Source organism: Bufo bufo, chromosome 4 (assembly GCF_905171765.1).
Source record: "Bufo bufo chromosome 4, aBufBuf1.1, whole genome shotgun sequence".
In the NCBI taxonomy this organism is placed as follows: domain Eukaryota; kingdom Metazoa; phylum Chordata; class Amphibia; order Anura; family Bufonidae; genus Bufo; species Bufo bufo.
In genome coordinates, this window is record NC_053392.1 from 574,107,649 (window position 1) to 574,118,921 (window position 11,273).

Here is an 11,273-nt window from a genome sequence, read left to right on the forward strand (position 1 = left end):
TATCTTGGAAGACCTGTTTTTTGCTTGCCATTACATCAGCAAAGAGAATTGGAGAATTGCAAGCCTTGGCTGCTGTGGAGCCATATACTCTATTCTTGCCAGATAGAGTCCTCCTGAAGTTTCCCCCTACCTTTGTTCCTAAGGTGCCTTCTTTCCACAATCTAAACCAGGTCATTTCCTTACCTGTTTTTTATCCGTCGCCAGTGTCGGAAGAAGAACAGGCCCTACAGACACTAGACGTTGCCAGAAGTATGAAGACATAGCTAGAAAGAACTAAAGACTTCCGAAGATCTGAGAATTTTTTCATTCTTTTTGCAGGAAGGAACAAGGGTCTTAAAGCTTCTAAACTAACATTGAGCTGGTGGATCAAAGAGGCCATCAGAGAAACTTTTGTCACTCAGGGATTGGTGCCCCCTGCTTTTATCCATGCTCATTCTACCCGAGCGGTAGCTGCTTCTACGGCTGAGAGGAGCCTAGTACCGTTGGTGCACATATGTGCTGCTGCCTCAAGGAGTTCCCACTCCACTTTTGTAAACCATTATAGGCTTGACTTAAGGGGTTCGGAACACACCGCCTTTGGCAGGTCTGTCCTGAATTCAATTCAGCTGGAAGACCCTCCCTCACAGTTCACACTGGCCAATGAGCGCAAGACAGAGCAAAGAGGCAGCTGCTGATTGAACAGTGTATTGCTGAGCTGGGAAAGGCAGCAGTAGCGGGCGCCGCTCAACTCCAAGCAGAGCAGCGACTCAGGGAGGCGACTGCACCCCCGCGTATTATCCTTCCTCGCTGCCCGCCTGGCTGAAGACTAGTCAGTGGCGTGCAGTGGCACTAGTGAGTGAAGGTCCCGGCCCAGACTAAAGGACTGCTCCTGACCGGACAGGGAGGGCTTATAGAGGACAGTCTGCTTTCCTCCTACTCTGTCCTCTATGAGCCCCCCCCCCTGAGTTCTCTATGAGTCTCTATGAGTCCCCCCAACAACTAATGCCCCCCAAAATGCCCGGGGGGGGGGGAATAGGGGGAAAGCACACTGTCCTCTATGCGCCCCCCCCCCCCCTGAGTCCTCTATGAGCCCTCCCAAGCCCCAACCCTTAATTCCCCCCATTCCCCCAAAATGCCCAGAGGGGGAGGAGTAGGAGGAAAGCACGCTGTCCTCTATGAGCCTCCCCCGAGTCCTCTATGAGCCCCCCAACCCCTAATGCCCCCCAAAATGCCCAGTGGGGGGAGGAGTAGGAGGAAAGCACACTGTCCTGAGCATTTTGGGGGGTATTAGGGGTTGGAGGGGAGGCTCATAGAGGACAGTGTACAGTCGTGGCCAAAAGTTTTGATAATGACACAAATATTAGTTTTCACAAAGTTTGCTGCTAAACTGCTTTTAGATCTTTGTTTCAGTTGTTTCTGTGATGTAGTGAAATATAATTACACGCACTTCATACGTTTCAAAGGCTTTTATCGACAATTACATGACATTTATGCAAGGAGTCAGTATTTGCAGTGTTGGCCCTTCTTTTTCAGGACCTCTGCAATTTGACTGGGCATGCTCTCAATCAACTTCTGGGCCAATTCCTGACTGATAGCAACCCATTATTTCATAATCACTTCTTGGAGTTTGTCAGAATTAGTGGGTTTTTGTTTGTCCACCCGCCTCTTGAGGATTGACCACAAGTTCTCAATGGGATTAAGATCTGGGGAGTTTCCAGGCCAAAATGTCAACGTTTTGGTCCCTGACCCACTTAGTTATCACTTTTGCCTTATGGCACGGAGCTCCATCGTGCTGGAAAATGCATTGTTCTTCACCAAACTGTTGTTGGATTGTTGGAAGAAGTTGCTGTTGGAGGGTGTTTTGGTACCATTCTTTATTCATGGCTGTGTTTTGGGGCAAAATTGTGAGTGAGCCCACTCCCTTGGATGAGAAGCAACCCCACACATGAATGGTCTCAGGATGCTTTACTGTTGGCATGACACAGGACTGATGGTAGCGCTCACCTTTTCTTCTGTCCTGTCCTGTGCCCACTCTGCTAAAACCTGACATAGCCCATCTATGCCCGGCTTTACCAAAGCAGATAGGCAGGAGCAGTAATGTGATCATATTTACTGTATGTATGTGTGTGTGTCTGTCCCTGTGTGTGTGTCACCATCACCATGCCCACAGTGTTCCTATGTCTTGACGCAGCTGCATCAGGACATTCAGTGCGGGGCAAGAGAAAGAAGAAGGAAGAGGAGGCAGAGATGCCAGCATGGAGTCCGTGGGAGAGGCACAGGGAGGCACACTAAGGAAGTAGGTAACACTACCACATGATCTACACTAGTGTTATCTGTGGTTTTACATAGGACTGCAGGTAACACTACCACATTATCAGCACTAGTGCTATCTGTGGTTTTACATAGGATTGCAGGTAACACTACTACATTTTCGGTAATCAGAGAGTTATCACTGTGTTATCTGTACTCAGAGAGTTATCACTGTGTTATTTGTAATGTTACAGAGAACTGCAGATAAAACTTTTATGGAATATCCACAGGAGTCCCATAGATTCAGATACCACAGGACTTTGTTCCTACGGCATTCCCTTTGCGGCAAAACTGACCTGTGCCCTTCATTCTCTGGGTCAGTACGAATACGTACAAACGTATGTATACATTTCTTTATTGGCAAATGGGGGTGTGGCAAGGGAGGAGCCAGGACAGGAGGTGGGATGGGCCAGGGGTGGGTAGTGGGCGGGGTTAGGGGGCCCAATTCAGATTCTTGCTATGGGGCCCAGTGATTTCTATGTACGCCCCTGCTCGTGGGTTGCTGAAGCTGGCGACACAGCTGGTCCCATAAATGCTCAATCGGCAATATATCTGGCAACAGGCCAGAGAATTGGCTCCCCAGATCATCTCACCAGCAGCTGGGGCAATGTAGGATTGAGGTGTTCACCCCCAGGACTCCATACTCTGGATCCATCACTAAAGACAACATGGTTCCAGTCTGTAGCAGTCAGTTTCTCATTCACAACAGGACTGAAAATGAAGGTGACAGTGGCTGTCTGTTATTCACAGTACACATAATAGGCACCATGATGCCAAATTTCCTTCTGGTAAGCGCCTAAATGTTCCGGGCAGAGACAGGGGTGTGTAATGAAGCCGCCACCTTTGTCTGAATAGTGAGCAACGAATCTATGGGAGCTGCTCGTGCTTGTTAGTGGATCAAATGATCATCTCCACTGGTGGCCTGTCTGGACCATATGGATCCTATTCACTGTGTGTGCATGCCCTATGTATCCACTGCTCTCAACACCTCCTAACAGCTAGGGCACAACGGCCTAGATGGTGGGCAATTCATCAAAACAACCATCTTTGAGTGCGCCTAGCAGTTACCATCTCTCACGAAAAGGTACACTAACCAAAAGTAGCCTTTGAGAGCCTTTTGATAGGCCAGCAGGGGGGAAGCACCTTTACGCCCTCTTGTGGCAAGACCCAGTGTCTATTCAGGCCAAACCTGTCATCATTTACATATCTGCCTCAGACATAACTGCAGAACGAGTTTTATTGCATGAGTGCAGATAATGATCTCGGTCTGAGCTTAAAGGGGTATTCCCATCACAGACAATGGGGGGGCATATACCTAGGATATGCCCCCATTGTCTGATAGCTATGGGTCACACTTACAGTGCACCTGCACTGAGAACGTAGCGAGGACGGTGGTGGAGGGCGCATTGCGCATGCGCAGCTGCACGCCATTCATTTCTATGGGGCCGCTGAAAATAGAACAGCGCTTGCTCGGCTATTTCCATTCTCAGCGTAGGTGCAGGTCCCAGAGGGGGGGGGGGGGACCCGCACCTATCAGACAATGGGGGCATATACTAGCGATATACCCCCATTGTCTGTGATGGGAATACCCCTTTAACTCCTCTAGTAACATGTTTGGAAGTGTGGTGTAAAAAGTATTGACGCCCTATTAGAAAATTGTGAATTGTAAGGTGCAAGTTACTTTCTTACATTAAAGCTAAGGATGAGCAAACTATTGGAAAATACGATTTGGCTGCTTTGCTGAATTTTACAAAAAAAAATTGCTTTGTGACTAATTACTTCACCACGAAGCGCATTTCTTTGTAAGTAGTGGGTGCAATGACAGGGCGCGGCGATTGTGCTGCCCCCGGTCATAGTACTCCTCAGATGCTGCGTTCATACATGATCGCAGCATCTGATAGTAAAAATTGACAAAAACAAATTGAGTGTAAAATTGACAAAACTAATTAAATCACACTTACGTCACCGGGCCAGCCGGTGATTGAAGATCTAGCAAGCTGACTTCCTCACGTCACCACGCACAGGATTTCGCTCTAGATCTTCAATCAAGATGGTAGCGGCTGGCTCGTTGCGAGCTAATGGAGGAGGTAAGTATGATTTTTTTTTTTTTTTTACACTATTTGAGGTCAAATCAATTTGCTACCAGGAAGCACAAGGAAATTCGGCTTCGCGGCGAATCAAATTTATCCTGAAATTCGGATCGAATTCCACTTCGTTAGGTTTCGATTCACTCAACACTAATTAAAGCTAGTCATACAAATAAAGTAGATTGAGGTTTTCTATGGGACAGATTTATTAAAGGGTTGTGCAGTGTCAGGATATTAATGAGCTATCCTCAGTATGGGTCATCATCATTAGATCACCAGGGGTCTGACACCAGGGACCCCCCACGATCAGCTGTTTGAAGGGCCCAAGGTGCTTGGATGAACCATATGTCCCTGCGCAGTTTATTTTTCGCAAGCAGAATACAAAAGGGAAGCTGTTCTGTGATTGGATGGATGCTATGAGGTGGAATGGAGATAGAATTAGAGAATAAACGTGATAATAGCCTACAATACTCCCTTAGGGCTCATTCAGAAAGTCGTAGTGTTTTGCTGTCCGCAAAAAGTGGATCTGCAAAATACGGATACCGGCCCGTGAGCGTTCCGCATTCTGCGGACTGCACGTGGCCGGCACTATGATAGAAAATGCCTGTTCTTGTCCTCAATGGCGGACAAGAATAGGACGTGCTCTATCTTTTTTGCGGGGCTGTGGAATGGAACCACGGATGCGGACAGCACACGGTGTGCTGTCCGCATCTTTTGCGGCGCATTGAAATGAATGGGTCCGCACCCAATCCGCAAAATTGCAGAACGGATGCAGACCCTTGCATACGGTCGTCTTTAATGAGCCCTTAAAGGGATTGTCATGAGGCTTGCCTGCATTTCTATTTATCGTCTGCCAGCCATGTGCTCTCACTACAGTTTAAAGAGGACCTGTCCCCTCTCCTGCCATGTCTGCCAGCACTGATTAGATAGTGATTGGGACACACTCCAAACTGGTAACACCCATCTGTCAAAAGAATAGAATCATAAGAATAGAAGCTCCAGAACTGTTATTACACGGGTAATACAATGAATTTCTAAAACAGCCATGTCAGGAGAGGTCCTCTTTAAGTACCTGAAAAATTAGGTCACATGACTAAAGGATCTTTCTACAGCTAACAGCATTTTATCCAACAGTAATAATACAATAGTCCACTAGATGGCAGACCTGCTCCAAATGCACTTATTTACAGTGCAATGCCTTTATGTCACAGTGCATTTGCAGCATAGTAGGGCGCACTACTTGGGGTTTCTTAAAGTACATATTTGCCGTGACGCTAGTTGTAGTGAAGCAACAAGGGCACAGGAGCCCTTTTAGTGATGTGATAGATGATACCCAGTGTAGTAATGCCAGCGTGGTGTAGGGTGGCCTAAATGTCCCTTAATGGTGTTGCACGTGTCACGGTGCTCCTACATGGATACGCTGGAACCCCACGCATGGCCTTCCGAAACAGCAGAAAAAGAGGGTAGTAGTAGTAGGAGATGAAGAATAAATTGAGTCCAGACCTTGTGATGAAGTTGATAACAGCTTTACTTAAATAAACTTTTCTCCAAACGATTTACAGGCTTTGTCTTGGTTTCCAGCAGGCTTTAGCATTAACTGTGGCAGACAAACTCCTGTGTGCTACGTCTGTTGCTCTCTGGCTCTGCTGTGCTAGCAGGCTGGCTATAGAACTCAGCTTCTGCTTTAGGCTGTACTTTGCTCTGTAATCGGGTCTGTCTAACTTTTTCCAGGGAACTTTACTCCTGGTTGCTGAGGCTCTTTGCTGTGGCCTTTAGATCCAGCAGAGCTAAAGGTGCTCCAGCTGGCTTAGACAGGGCTCGTCCAGCAGGGATGGGCTCCTGCTGCCTTCCCCTAGCAGGGGGTCCTCTAGCACCTTCCCCTAGCAGGGGGTACTCTAACTCCTTCCCCTAGCAGGGGGTACTCTAACTCCTTCCCCTAGCAGGGGGTAAGCTAAACTGACTCTACCTACACACCTCCCTCCCTGCAGCAAGTGGGACACGCCCACCACACCACAGAGGGGGGTGTTAGAATGGAATAGAAAGCTCCATTCTCTGTACCTGTAGCTCTGCCATTGATGCTGCCACCTGCTGTGAACCAGGCATAATACACATGAACAGTTACATAACAAGATTATGAATACACATTTTGCAGGACCTGGAAAATAAATACATATGATGACACATGGTTAACCATAGGAGACAGTAGCAATGTGTAAAGGTGGTAATGCACATTTCTCACTGTCCACAGTGCGGAACCAGTGGAAGGTCCATTCCATCCCACCTGAGGTATATGACTCCTGCAGAGTGTGGCATTGAAGGTGACCTTGGCCCCTATTAGCCCACAGGCTTTATGCAATACATTCCTTTGTGGTACCCCCTTGAGGTGTTTCCCTACTCATCTATCTATCTATCCATCTATCCACCTGCTATACTGATACTACTAGCCTGTGCCAGTAACTTCACTGGTTGCCCATCCACTACGAAATACAGTTCAAACTTCTCACCCTCACCACAAAGCTCTCCACAGTGCTGCACCTCCATACATCTCCTCCCTCATTTCCATCTACCAAATTACACGTGCTTTCCACAGTGCTGCACCTCCATACATCTCCTCCCTCATTTCCGTCTACCACCCTACATGTGCTCTTCGCTCTGTTAGTGATCTAAGATTAACATCCTCCATAATTCGTACCTCTCACTCCCATCTTCAAGACTTTTCTTGAGCTGCACCTACTCTCTGGAATGTTCTGCCACGGAATATCAGATCAATTCCCAACTTTCCTACCATCAAATGTACCTTAAAAACACATCTTTTCAGGCAGGAACTCCCCCCCCCCTCCACCCAACACCTCAGACCTGAACTCGATCTTCTGACAGTAATCAGCCTACACAGCTCCTTTTAGTACAAAGATGGCTTTACCACTTCATATAACAATCAACTACCTTTTGTGTCACCCCCCCCTTCTTCCTCAAAGATTGTAAGCTCTTGTGAACGGGACAGGTGAATATACCCATTCCATTACATTACGGTTTTACTACCACTATACCAGGTGTCCATCCACGATCCAATCCCCCCGGTAGGGTCTTACAGGGACCTTAGACCAGGGTGAGGTTCCGGACGGGACCACCCCTTGTGGGGCACGGATCCTGTGTTAGGGCACTAGGGTCTTAACAGGTCAAGTAGGGTGCAACAGAGGCAGTTTACCTCCCTGAGGCTCTCTGCTACATATGACCGACTACCCGAAGACCTCCTCCTAAAAAGGACACCTCACTCAGAATCTACGATCTGGAAAAGACCTGTCCTTTCCAGCGACATCCTGTGCTCGGTGAATAGCGCTGCCTATGAATCTTTACCGGTAAGATCTTTCCTTGTTAAATTACCCACATAAGGCACCGTCCTAGTCCTTGCATAGATTCACAGGACTCTGACGTTAGTCTTCACCATTACGTGTGGCTCCATTTGACTCTTGGGGTCCACACATCTTAGGTTTTGCATTTCTCGTCTTTTTAGGTGTCTAGTCAGACCCAACACCCCCATAACAAGAGTCTGACTGTGGGACCCCACCAAGCGTGACCCGTTTCACCACGGGACACACGCATCTAGGGTCCCGACTGTGTCTGTCTGTTTATGTTTGTAAGGGGTCATTCCTCCCTGTTTTTGGGACATTCTAATTTAGACCATTAAAAGTTATATTTTAATATGTTACTGCCCCGTTTGATTTTTATATATTTACGTTTTTTGAGCAGTATTTCGGTGAGAGGTGCGGCCGCACCATTGTCCCTTGGAGGGACAACTCTCCCTTTTTGTATTTTCTTGTGAGCAGAGCCCCTACTTCTAGTGTTTCAGTTGTATATTAGCCAGTTACTTTTGTTTTGTACATAAACCCTCTGATTTGTAAAGCACTGCGGAATATGGTGGCGCTATATAAATAAAGATTATTATTATATTAGTGTAAAACTAACATATCACATATATGTAACACACTTGGCTATTTTTACAGAAATCCCATCGGGGTCAAAAGAGGGATACAGTAGATGCTCGCACATGTGCAGCTTGCTCTCCGTTCACTTTGGGCCCAGTTCTTGAGGTAGGTACTACAAACATGGATCATAAAATAAACTCCTTGGTTCTCTCAAGTAGTGACTACCGGCAGCTATATATATATTTTTTATTTTACCTGTATGCCAATGCAGAGGATTTGGAGTTCTGTATCAGAAAAATTGAGATTTGAATGATATAAAAATATATTAAGAAATAAGCCAGTACAAAACACTGATCTTAAAGGGATTGTGCACTCTTGAGGAGCAAGGGGGGTGTTTAGTCCCTCCTCTTGGGCAGACCTACGAAGGGAAGCCTACCTACCTGCCTCCTGGCACTGGTTCCCACTCCTATTCACCCCTGCCTCGGCTGCTCCGCTGCGCTCCCAGGGTGTCAACTTCTGGTTTGACCAATGATCAGTGATTGGCTGTGTCAAAGCAGAAGTTGACATCTTGGGAGTGCGGAGGAGCAGCTGAGGCAGGGGAGAAAAGAAGCAGGGATCCAGCCCTGGGAAGCAAGTAAGTAGAGTTCCCTTCGTAGGTGTGCCCAAGAAGGGGAAGTTCAAAACCCCATCGCCCAAAAAGAAGGATGACCCATTTATGTTGACCAGGTATTAAAAAATTAATTGTGAAGTTTTACAGGGATTTTTTTTAGAAACTTGTGGCAAAGTATTTCAATGCTGATAAATGACCATGAAGAGTTCTGAACTATAAGGCATACGTTTTTTTGATTGCTCATTCCACTGAGTTGTATAAAATATATCACTTATTTATGAATTGTCCTGAGTTGTGTGCTGCGTAATTATGTGCTATTCCTTACTGCTTTATTACAATGATTTTCTTAAGAACGACTTTCCGTAGATAAGTACCTATTATAGATTATGTGTAAACACAGAGGACAAGTCATCTCCAGTTACGTTAAGACACATATGTTTCCACTAAATAGCCTGTAATCGAGATTCTTTTGGGCTGGTGTTTAGGTTAGGTTCTTATTAAATGTTAGGTTTTGTGAAGAAGCCAGACGTATATTAAGTTGAATTTTTTGGGTTGGGAATCCTGTTTAATTGGTAATGTGACTTCCTTGCAGAGTTCTTTTAAACCTTGAGCATGGGAAAATACTGCAGAAAGTAATAGATATCAGGGAACTTTTTCATTATGGCCAAATTTTACAAGACATTACAGCAAAATGTGGCCTTAAAGGAGTCTTCCTGGCTCCTGACATTGATGATATCCTGGGGATAGGTCATAAATATCCAATCATGGAGGGTCCAACATGCCGCACCCCCACTGATCAGCTGTTCTCTGCAGCCCCAGCACTTGATATAGCACTTTGAATGGAATAGGAAGCACAGCTTCATTCAAAGTTTAGTGGCCATGCCGAGTTACTGCAGCTCAGCTACTGTTGAGGTGAATGGGAGCTGAGCCGCAGTAACTCGGCACGACCATTACACTTTAAATGGAGCAGTGTTTCCGGTTCCATTCACAGTGTTTTTTCTAGCATCGGAGAGAATGGATGATTGGTGGGAGTGCAGGGTGTTGGATTCTCCCTGAACGGATATCCTCAGAATAGTGCATCAAGATCAGTAGCATTGACGGATTGATAGTGGCATTTGAAAAAAAAATAGGGTGTTAATGGGTAGACCAATTTCTAGTTTCTTTCTGTGCTACTAGAGATGAGCGAATCTAAGTTGGCGAAGTGGAATTCGATCCGAATTTCCGGAAAAATTTGATTCGCACCAAGGCCAAATTTCCTCACGCTTCATGGTAACGAATCACATTTTTTCCTAAAATGGCTGCTGCACATGTTAGGACATGGAGCAAAGAACTCTGGGAATGAGGGATCACCCACAATGCCATGCATGAAGCCAATCAGAGGCCAGCCAGCCCTATGATGTCACAGCCCTATAAATAGCCTCAGCCATCTTGGATTCTGAAATTTTCCAGTGTACTTAGCGCAGAGAGAGATGTCAGCAGGCGCTAGGGACAGTGCTAGGATAGACTTTATTGTGCTAAGAAAACGGTTTAGAAGTTCAGGAAAAGATTATTCATAGTGCAGGGAAAGGATAGGGAGGCATCATCTACACTATAAAAGGAAAACAGGGTGCAATAGGAGAGTGTACAGACTGGGTAATAGGAGCGATTCTATTACACCTTGCTGCACTAACTGGGGATCCAAATTGCACTAAATGATAGCTCAGTAATTCCAGCAAACCATGCTTGTTATTGGGGTGCAAGTGCTGTGTGATACAGCCATTTATGGGGTGTATTAATAGGAAATATACGTACGTCCTATTAGCCATTCTGCGGTGATTTTTGATTGCTATACTTTTATTTTGGGGTGTATTAATAGGAAAAAGAATACGTCTTAATTTCCGTTCTGCTGTAAAGTTACTTTGTACAACATCCATTTACGGGGTGTATTAATAGGAAATATACGTATGTCCTATTAGCAGTTCTGCGGTGAATTTTGATTGTTATATTTTTTTTGGGGGGTGTATTAATAGGAAAAAGAATACTTCTTAATTGCCGTTCTGCGGTGAAGTTACATTGTACTACAGCCTTTTTTGGGGTGTATTATTTTAAATTAAATTTAATTCTTTTATTATACAGTATGTCAGACAGACAAGTGACAGGCCCTTCAAAGGGAACGGGCAGTGGCCAAAATGTTTCTGTTGCAGGCAGAAGAAGCAGCAGAAGAAGGGGGGGAGGTGACAGCAGGAGTTGCAGCGAGAGGCCTGAGCTCCCAGTGTCATCTAGCAGTTGTGTCTTGACCAGTAACCCAGCGATGCTTGAATGGTTGACTTGGTCTGCGACTTCGTCGCAAGTGACAGAAGACACCCTCTGCCAAGAGTCGGTGGG

General features: G+C 46.0%; 1 long non-coding RNA gene across 1 annotated transcript; it reads right to left on the bottom strand.

The window, feature by feature from the left end:
* Window positions 1–6,864: 6,864 nt before the first annotated feature.
* On the bottom strand, window positions 6,865–7,199 carry LOC120997488. The gene is made up of 3 exons (XR_005778180.1): window positions 7,162–7,199; window positions 6,975–7,113; window positions 6,865–6,911 (listed from the first exon to the last, which is right to left on the bottom strand). It is a non-coding gene; the product is annotated as an uncharacterized LOC120997488 (long non-coding RNA).
* Between the last annotated feature and the right edge of the window lie 4,074 nt (window positions 7,200–11,273).